At 38.1% G+C, this 10,998-nt stretch overlaps 1 long non-coding RNA gene across 1 annotated transcript; it reads left to right on the top strand.

Annotated features, from left to right (window-relative positions):
* The first annotated feature begins 3,194 nt into the window (after window positions 1-3,194).
* Window positions 3,195-9,700, top strand: LOC310906481. The gene is made up of 4 exons (XR_014589407.1): window positions 3,195-3,421; window positions 3,627-3,702; window positions 9,160-9,339; window positions 9,444-9,700. It is a non-coding gene; the product is annotated as an uncharacterized lncRNA (long non-coding RNA).
* Window positions 9,701-10,998: the final 1,298 nt, after the last annotated feature.

The following is a 10,998-nucleotide window of genomic DNA, read 5'->3' as shown; positions in this document are numbered from 1 at the left end:
CTCATTTTACCTTGAGGGCGATGTGAATTGCATGGGTTGGTCAAGAACAGAGCAAAGCAGTCAAGTGTTGACTGACAAGGTTGCCCCTCCTAAGTGCTGGCTCTGAGCTCTGATCTCTGAGCACTATTGATACTCGGCAGTGAAGCAGAACTGCTGACGTCCCTGCTGGGCTCCACACAGAAACCTGAACATCACCACTGCATTCACAAATTGGAGCCAGAGTTCAAGGAAGAAAATATAAAGCAGGAATTTTCATCTTAAATGAAGGATGTTTTGGCTCTGGCTCCTATTCAGTACCATACTCAAACTTTAACCTAACTTTAAACATTGCACCTAACTTTAAACGTTGAAACCCTATTGTGTACTGGAAGTCTAGAAGTCAGCTGTGTGATTGAACTTAACTTGCTGAACTTAGGCCTATATCAAGAGAGTAACCTCTAAAGTACTTCTCTTTATTAAAATTATATTTCTACCAAGAGCTGATATGTTCCAGATATGCCAGCAGACCATGTTTCATAAAAGTCACCTCATAGTCTCAGCCTTCCTAATGGCACTGTAAACCATTGGTTATCAAACCAGATTTAAAGTGTGTGCCTATAGAAAACCTCATTACAAAGAGAACTATCACAACTGGCCTGGCCATTCTTATGTTATTACAGAAGAAAACCAAGTATGCATGCATGTGTATCTACATACCTGTATGCATTTCATTTTTAAAAAAAACAAAGGGCAAATTCGTGGCCCTTGGAAAATAATTACCTTCCCATGTTTTTCAGCAGGGCAGGATTTCTCATATTTCTCATCAGCAATTTGATCTCTTACCTGATTTCCCTCTGAATGTTTAAACTTTCCCTCTGAAGGTTTAAACTTTACCCAGTTCTTTTTTTTTTTTTTCTCTCTACTTGTTTTATAAATGTGAAAACACAATTAATTTACCGTGATTATAAAAAGAAAAACTACATTTACACAGGCATGGGTTTTTGCCTTCATCTACTGGAAATGTGTCTTTATGAGTTTTAGAACTATGGTAGAGTATGAGCTATAAATAAAATAGTTATTTTTCATTAATCCTCTGAGGCACACATGAAACTTAAAGTAATAATATAATAATCTACAAAAGTAATTTTTACATATTTTGGTGTGCTTAAGGAAAAAAAGAAATAAAGAGAAGAGAAAATGTTCAAAAAGTGAGTGTTAAAAATGTTGCTGCTCTTAGAACTTGCATGTGAGAGTAATAACAATGCATGGAGCAAGCCACAGATGGGCACGTGGCAGGCACATCTCTGTGTGGATTCTCACCATTGCCATATACTGCTGCTGATGATATAAAAGGGAGAAAATCAGAGATGGAGGAACTAGAGACTTGTCAATTTGATTTAATGCTTTAAAAGAAGTTGAGTGGGATGGATTCTTAGCCACCTAGTTCACATGTTATAGAGATCTTGGTGCAAATTTTCCTGCTTGTCCACTGAATACTTCTCCCAACAACATGAGGTCTATGTGGAGTAGGAGTAGATGGGTGAGTCAAGTTCATTGGAAACGGGGTAATAAAGAAACAAAAATACTATCCGTGGGTAGATACAATGGAAGAGGAAATCAGCACTGGAAGAATTTTCCCATGAAGAGGATACTGTCAAAGGGTTAATCACCACTGGAAAGTCAGCCTTTATCTCTAGTACTGGTTTAAAAAGGCAAAGTACCATCCATACTTATGGGATACCCATGTGTGTCATCTGTGCAGCATGCAGGTGGATGTATGAAAATAATGCTGCAAAGCCCTAAGACGTGCAAATCCTTAGACCTTATGAAAGCTCTACTTTAGATGTGGGCAGGGAGATGACCCTTTGGTCCCTCAACCCTCTGAAGTCACATTCTGACTCCAGGGTGGACAAATTACCACTGTCAGCTGCTAAATGAATTGAACCAAAGATTGAGGTAGAGGGACCCACACTTCACCCATTCCACATGCATGAAAATTCGGGAAGCTGGGTGTGGGGGGGAAGGGGGAGGCTTCCTGATCTGCCAACTAGACCACTCCGTGAACACTTTCAAACAACACACCTTCAAATCCTTGTCTAGACATGGCCTTATGCAAGTGAGAGATAAGAATCAGCCCCTGAATGGGCGTTTTGTTATATAACCACCCATGAGGCATGGGGAGTTAAACATTTGCAGTAGTTTGTAACATTCCTAAACTGTTACGTTTCCAGCAAAGTGGATTATCTTGTCTCATTTTTCTCTGATGAACAATCAGCTTCGATCTTGACACATGAATTTATTATGCTTGGGTTAGACAAACTGAGCCTTAATAAGCTGCAGTTAAAAACCTCACTTCGTGTTTGTGGAGGGAAAACTCAGCTCTTAGGTTGCCTGACAAGGATATGAAAATGAAATCAGGCTTCTCTACCCTCGTCCAGCTCAGGCTGGATGTCTATATACTGAAGATGTGATTTTGGTTTTTTATAGGTTTTGCTAGATATTTGATTGCTTTGTTGGAACAGTTCCACAGTAGCTGACTGAGCTGACCTCCAGATGTATCTCCTCTGGGGCATTATGTTCTGTTTCGCATTATCAGCTGCATGCTCCAAAGGTTAGGTTGTGAGAGCTTGGGTGGGGCTTTTAACTCCTTCTTCCATCGCAGCAATCCTGACGTGCCTGTTCTCCTGTTTGCCCATGGTTAATTCTACCCAACAGTGGAAGAAGCACAATACAAACTCAGCTTGATTTAATAATTGCAGTCATGATTTATGTGCAATGGTGTCTCTTCACTGAGCACTGATTTGATAGATAATGGAAAGCATGTGCCTGGCTTATTTGGAAAGTTTATTTGACACTACAGATTCTTGAAGGAATGTGCAGAAACTTCTAAATATATGGGACAAACTCACCTGGTGTAAATCAGGTGTCTGAATTGACAAGAACAGTAATGGGTAAGGCAGTAATTAGTATGCATAACTATTTCAAGGTGAGTAAAGTAATACAGTTCCAGTGCCCAGAGTGTCATTGATTTACGCCAGCTGAGGACATGGCCCGTACAACTGACAAGAAATGGCTATGCCTACTAATTACTGAAGCTGCTAATGTATTTCAGCTGGTACTAACTGGTTTTATGTCACTGGAAAATTACAGAAGTGCTAGCTCTTGCAGATCAGACGCCAATGTTTGCGCAGGTTTTTGGGTTAAATGTCCAGAAAAGTGGGGCTACATTTTGTTCTTGCTAACATTAAACCCTGCTTGACACACTGATCAGACTTCTCACTAACTTGGGCATCCTTCTCACAGTTTGTACTGCCTTCTTCCCAGATGGAGGCATGATGAAAAGCTGATTTTTTGGTTTGCCTTCTGGCATAGTGTGGTGATGCATTTAGGATGCTTTTGATACTGCTACAATTTCAGGTGTCCACTCAGGGAGAAGCAGCTGGTGAGTACAGAAAGCTTCCATACTTTTGGTATTTGCTGTGGTTTATAAGTAGCAAGAGCTGAAAATGTGTGAGAAGTGCTTTAAACTCAATGGGCTCGCACAGTTTCTAATTTATGTAGAGGGTATTGAGGGTTATACTGCATGCTGTATTTTGTCTATCAGATTTATGTCTCGGATCACTTCAATCACAGGTATGTCTTTCCAGGGATTCAAATCATCACTGAAGGTAAAAGCCCTCACAGACATGAGGACACCAAAGTCCTTCAGGGCATGGCCATAGGGTGAGTGAGCATTCTTTTCCAGCTTCTGTTTTGTTCAATTCAAGGCCTGTGATGTTTTGAAATGCAAGAGTGGATTTTTTTTTATTATTATTTTTTATTACTGGTTCAAGTTTCTTTGGAATGTAACTGTTGGCATAATTGCCAATGGGACCATGCCAGAACATGTAGAAGGATTTTTAGGACTGAGGTCTCTGCCCTGGTTTTACTCTACTGTCACAATAACAGTGAAACTCCCTGGAAATGTTCAGCTCTAACTAAGATATTTTTCATATATTGGCTTGCTCAGCATATACAATATTGTGGGAAATAACCAAACCTTTGTTACTACTTCCCTGTGAAGAAATTGCCTTTGTAGTTTTGGGCTGGAAGACAAACAAGTGAGCCCAAGACTATTCATGTTCACAGAGTAACTTTTATTTACATAGCCAGTAACCCTGGAAAACAGATGGTTACAGAAACATGTGGGCAACTCCTTTACCCTCCATTCCTGGTTCAGCCCTACTAGATAAAAGCCACATTAACTCTAAAACTTGATGGAGTGCATGTGGCAAGAATTGGACAGAAAAATTTCCCATAAAGAAATAGAGTTATAAATCTAACAATTTCTATTCTCAATACTAAAATTCCTGCCCACAATCTATCAATAAGTAAAAAAAGTAAGCATCTCTGCACCATCTTGTGACCTGTGCTAGAAAAATATAAATTAAGAGATGAGGTTGTGATATTTTCTTGCTTTCACAGTCTAAACCAAAACCTATTATTAATTTTCACAAGTATCTTTGTGCTAATATCTCATTTTCTTTCAGTTGACAGGCTCTGCTGTGTTATAATGTTAATCCATTTTGACAATACAGACAAGATATCTTTGTAAAAAACAGATCTTAACAAGACTTTATGTTGACCTTTACCACATAGCTAGGTTATTTTCATAATTTACCTTGATTAGCCTCACTTCAGCTATGAAGAACCACAGTACTTTAGAAAAAAATTCAACTAAAACCGAATTGTCCAATTAAAAAAGTCATCTCAGATTTAAGATGTTCCTTGATCAGATGTTTTGAGTTTTAAATTACTAAGTTGGTTTGCAGTTTAGTTGTCTTAATATTATTCAATTTTGCTGTGCATGCTTTTACTAACACAACTGCTAATAAATCATTATGAAAGAAGAAAAAGTATTATTTGGTATTAAGTCAGATTGCTTTTTTTATCCATTTTTCTTTCCTTCTTGGAGTTGTTTAACCACAGGGTTGGCTCTGGCAACATTTAAGTACCTGAACTTTAAATAACAGATCTTGTCCAAGCTATTGCACTCCATCCATTAGATCTCTTACATTTTCCTTATTCTAACATAAAAAATAAATATATTAAGCCTGGTTCTTCATTGTCTACTCTGTGAGTAGTCATTATGCCTGTGCAAAAACAACAACAACAACAAACCGCAACATGAAAGGAAAAGAAAATCTGATTGGTAGCACAATGGATTTCTTTTGAACTCACCACAATAATTACACAAGGTGATGAGTGATGAAGAATCCAGCTCATTATTGCGAAGAAGCAGCTATCTTTTAGCTAGCACTGCATATCATAGATGTAAAGGCCCTGGTTTTTTACAGTGATTATTATTAGTCCAGTTGCCAATTCAAAGATCATATTTGATTGTCCCATGTGCAGCAGAATGCTAATCTATTTCCCTTCTTCATTCTTCCTCTATGCTTGTATAGACAGGTACATTAATCTATTCTGCCAAGAGCGATCTTTTTATCTATGCAGAACTAAAATGATTCTTCCCTCTTATCAGCATCTTTCTATATGCAGAAGATAAACCAAAAACATTTCCTCACCCCATGTTTTTGTCTGTTCTCTGCTTGGAGGGTGATCAGATCACTTTTAATTGTGTACTGAGCAACAAATATCTGACGTCTGCATTTGAGTGACTAACTGAATTTTGTTGACAATATTAATATGCTCTTCTGTTTAATGTATATCAATTTTTAGGAATTTAATCAGATTAACACTTTGCTGAGAACTCACAGGAATACCTTGTTCTGACAATACTCAATGTTTGTCTTTCACAAGATAACACCAAGTTAAATTCCTTCCCATGAAAGATTCTGCATGTATCACATCCCAGTGTATCCTGGGAAGAGAAGTAGCAGTGCAAGTAGACCCAGATCTTAGCAAAGAGGTTTCAAAATACAGGATGATCCAACCAAACAGCTTGCTGGCAAGAAAAAAGGGTAGTCTCACTCATCCCCTTCCCTTTCCTTGGGCACTGCTCTTATCTCCTGTCAAACAGACTAAGTACAGTGAAATGGCCAAATGAATCATCTTTGGGGGCCTAGTGACCTCACGGGAGGAATTTCACCATCATCTCTTTGGAAGGCAGGATCAAGCCTGTAGGGCCTCTCTGAAGTAATTTATCTGTGGGAGGGAGAATCTAAACTTACATGATCCTCAGCTTGGCTGGAGGGACAGGTTTTCATGCAAAATTTTCATGAAATTGGAAGCAGTGTAAAATTTTCTTTTGCCAGTGTTTGGCTGTTTGGTTCATTTTGAGAGTTACCCAGGGCTCTAACTAAAAGAGAAAAAAATGAATGAAGAGGGAGGATCTCATCTGCCTGTCTGCCCATGAATCAGTGTGATGAGAAGATCCAAGGTGTGACCCAAGTGCATTTTTGGGTGATGTGTTAAAGCAGAGCTCTGACCACCTTGTTCATTAAACATCCCACTGCAGTAATTATATCTGTAAAGTGTGTTAACTCTGATGGCCTGGCCAGATGCCAAGCTTAAAAATTACATTCTCCCATCTTTGTTTCAACTGGACACTATAGTATTCATTTCCTCTCCAAAAGAGTTCTCTTATTCTAGACTGCTAAATCCTTCCTGTGTTTCACCACAAAGTTTCAGGACTGTAATAGATTAAACAATCATTATATGGTTTCTGTATCAACTTGTAAAGCAAGGGAGTATTTCACAAGATGAAAGGCAGTATAAAAATGTACACTACTGATAGTTTTGGGCCTGCTCAGTGCAATACCAGATTTGGCCAGTGGCAAAAGGTAGCTAGCTGAGGGAGAGTTGAGTAGCTCCATTAACCACTGATGTGCAACATTTCTCCCAGCCTGCTCAGTGTCATGAATGTGTGAGTTTGACCTAAAAATCAGATCTTTATGTACATTATGGTACTGGCTTGGCTTTCTTTTTTAGGTCAGATTCTCATCAGATTTGTGCTGCAAGCAGTTACAAGTTCTGCTTGAGAGACACTTGAGTTAAGAACAAAAAAAAAGAGGTAGTACCTGGGCTTTTTGTACGTGCTTGGTTGCCTGTGTGGGCTCAATGCAGGAGAGTAATTTCATAAAGAACACAAACAAGCTGTGTGTGTTAAAGTTCTCTCCTGTCTGATGCTAGCACTGGGTGTTTAGAGGGAGAACATAAGTGGAAGACATGCTTGCAGCAGTACTTCCTCTCGTAGTGTCTCCCAAGATTTTCCCTTTACAGGGCTGTACACAAAGAAACAATACACAGGACTGTGGCATGAAGAAATGATATACAGGTGTAGCTGATGATGAAAATGCAATTTGCATAATATGGTAATGTATGCATTATAGTTCCAACTACATATATGATCAAAGCATCCATTGGAAATGATAATGCAAATTAATTTTAGGCTCATTATTATTAATGGAACATGAATAGAAATCAGATTCAGTGAAAATAGAATAAAGAAACAAACTGAAACTATTTAGGGAAACAGACATTAATGTGATTATTCCCTCTCACTTATAGTTAGGCACATGCTCCTTATGCCTTCTCTGGTACAATTTCAGATAGAGATCCTCCTTTATTCTGCAGTTTCTTCTTTTGGTTTCTTCTGATGTTCATGTCACTCTCTCAGCACACTTTTTAAAATGTATTATTAAGGTCTGCATGGCCTAATAGGTTGCCATTACCCTGAGCTTTATTCATTCCTTTTCCAAATTAAATCAAGTTTGTGCTTGAATGATGTTGATAGGAGTATTTGTGTAAACTAAGTTTGTTACCCCAGTAATGGGGTTGTTTTTGTGAATTAATGGGCCATTTGTTTTTAAAAACAGAGCACCAGCAGGTTCCTGATGTTCCTGCCCCTTTTAATAACTCTGTAATGGTGATCTTTGTCCTGTTGTAATGGTGCCTAGTTTCTGCAGTGTCTGGAGATAAGAGAAGGATAAAACTCTAGGATCTATCCATTACGCAGTACTGAAGTTCCTGTCCTAAAGTGGGTTTAAAATCACTTCATCATGTAATGTAATTAAATCCTGATTTTTGCTAAATATTTACGTCTGGTGAGACTACATTATTTTTCCTAGACAGTACTAGAATATGATCTTCAATGACTACAGAATTATTTAGCATTGATAGCTCTCAACTGTATGAAGTGCATGGTTAGTTTCTTGAGAGTTAAAGCCGCCATGAAGGTATGAGCATCTTTTATCTCTCTGTGAATATTTGAACTTCACAATAAACATGCTTTCAGCATAGGATAATGCATTGGACAAAGACTGCATGCAGTTTTAGAAGCAAAACAATATTAAATTTCTTCCTAAATTGAGGAAGCTAAAGAGGACACATAAAATTTGTAATCTCATTTCTAGGAACATTCATCTGTCTCTCCTTAGTAAGATCTTAACAACTTCACTCTGGAATTTTAAAGAAAATGCCATTTTAAGTAATAATTAATCTTATTTTTTTCTCTTATTACAGTTATTGTGATTTATTTACATGTGGCTTTTTTTTTTTTTTATGGTTCATACTGTATTGATACTTATAACAGCAGTGACATTGTACAAACCGTATTATCTTTATATCACAGGATGTGTTAGTTAATACCCAATCACTTTCCTAAAATAATTTTGGAAAATGTGTTGAGCAGTGTTGCATTTATGTAATGGTGGCTACCTCTGAACCAAGAGGAACAATACAAATACAATATTTTATATCTAGAGAGAGTGAGTGTATGTGTGTATATGTATATACATATAAGTATATATACTCTGATCCAAAATTGCCTACATCAGCAACAGAGAACAAAGGCAGAGTGAAAGGAAGGATAAAAGGAGGTATTTTGTCCATGTCCCTTGATGGCTGCCCACACTTTTACCCTGCTGTATTTCAGATGTTCTCACCCTGTCTCCTTCAAGAGAGATACGTGCAAGGAAAAGCTGAAACACTTTTCCCACTGTCCAGCATGCAAAACATTTTTCTGGGGAATTATTAAATGTGTCAGCAGGATGTGTGGACACTAACATCAGCAGAGCATGCCCAAAAGATGGACTTTGTCACCTTTATTCATGACAAATGACATTTTACTTCATGTGCTCTCACTGAAGTCAGCAGGGCTCAATGCAGAGTATACACATATTGATTTTGAATCCTGGACCAGAATCTCTCAAATCTCTTCCCAAATTCCACATTTTTCAGGAATGCTGATCACCATTTCAACAGCTCTAAAACTGGATGTTGCAGGTGTTGTGCATTGACAGCTGCAATTTTACTGATGCTGTGCATCACAGGATGTCCACTCTCATTACAGTTCAAGACACAGGAAATGAAACTCAGTATCTGAATGTTTAATAAGGAGGGAGCCTCTTAAAGTTCAAGGTAAGTGCTATGATTTTTAAATTGCTGGAGGAGGAGAAGAGAGCATTTAATGGATCCTTTACTTAATTTTGCAACTTGCTTTTAATTTTTAATATTTCCTACAGGATTCAAGAAGCCTGTTGACATCAGTACATGCAAGTATATAAAAATCAATTACAGACTTTAATATTTACATGCACTGGCTTCAAACCCCCCAAAAGCCATCCATGAGGAGGTTCATAAATGGGAAGTGAAGAATTGCCAGACACTTGGATCCTTGTTGTGAAGAGTGACTGAAGAGAAGCATGCAAAACACAAGGTGCTGCATAGAAACCTTTGAATCAGAATGGGTAACTACACAAATGATAAACAAAATAAAAATATGTTGGGAAATATGCATGTGTTCACTGCACTCAAAATTAGTCTGTTGCATTGTTTCCTGAGGCCATAATTTGCATCAGATGTTCAGCAGGATTCAAAAGCTGACAAAATATTAATGTGGACATTAATAAGGAGGAAACTCCCAAGGTATAAACCCAGAGTTTCTAAAAATCCTGCTGGGGACGTTATCCCTTCCTACATAACAAGGCATAATGCAATTCCTTATCATCAAGAGCAAGAAGGAGAATTTTCTCAAGAATATATGTTTGTTCCTTCCTCACACTTTCTCTAAACTTCTGCTCACTAATGGTATGATGCTGGAAATCATGGTCTCCTGTGCTCTGATCCGACATGGTCACTCCTACAGCTCTAATCAGGACGGATATTCAATAAATAAATAAGTCTTGTGGCATGCAAAAGGAGGAAAGGGACAAAGCATTCCGGGCCAAGGTCAGAAACTCCTTCTGAGCTCTATTCTAGATTACTCACTGTATTTTCTATTTTCACACGGTTTACTCTTGCAGACTTTGACTTGCTTGATGCCTTTCCTTGTCATGGGATTTTTTTCCAGGTATCGACAATAGGTGTTTTGCCTTGGATGACAAACATGACAAACTATAAAGTCATGTCCTAGACATTCTGGTATGTGCTCGTATCCTGGAATGATCTCATTTTAAGGAATGAGATTGTGATTTCCAGTATTACAAGCTGAAATCAGGATTTGGTTATATCTGCCATATACCGTGTGAAATACTGTCTCTCTGAATTTCAGCTCATGCCAATACATCTTCATAGCCAATGCTGGGAAACATCACCAATTACTGTGGCTGTTTACAGAGCATAAGAACAGAATATTTAATTTTACCAGCCTCTAAGGACAGCAAAGCTGAATTTGAACTCCAGTCAAAGTTTTGTTGATTACTTCTGACCTTTCTGGGACAAAGACATGAAGGTCATTGGAGTCATGACTTCTTCACATTCTGCTTGTCTTTGTCATTCCCCTAATGCAGAGGACTAGAAACAAGAGCTGGGTGTTGTTTTTTTATCTCTGCCTGGAATCTATTTAGATTAGTCACCAGGTTTTCCAGTCTACGGTCATTGAAGGTCATTTGGTTTACAGCTGAAATTCTCAATTGGAACCTCATCTTGTAATCAGAACTTAAAACCCAAGTGAGGTTTTGTATCTCCTCTGAAAGGGTAGATTGTTGTGTGATTAGCTTCTGAATGTTAAATGGACTGTCTGTGTAATGATGGGTAATTTTGGGGGGCTTAAATTGCTCTGTGAGGAGACCTGTCTTG

This window comes from Zosterops lateralis (genome assembly GCF_965231275.1).
Source record: "Zosterops lateralis genome assembly, chromosome: 2".
NCBI lineage: Eukaryota > Metazoa > Chordata > Aves > Passeriformes > Zosteropidae > Zosterops > Zosterops lateralis.
Note: the sequence above shows the minus strand (reverse complement) of the source record. Positions and strands in the feature narration are given on the sequence as shown.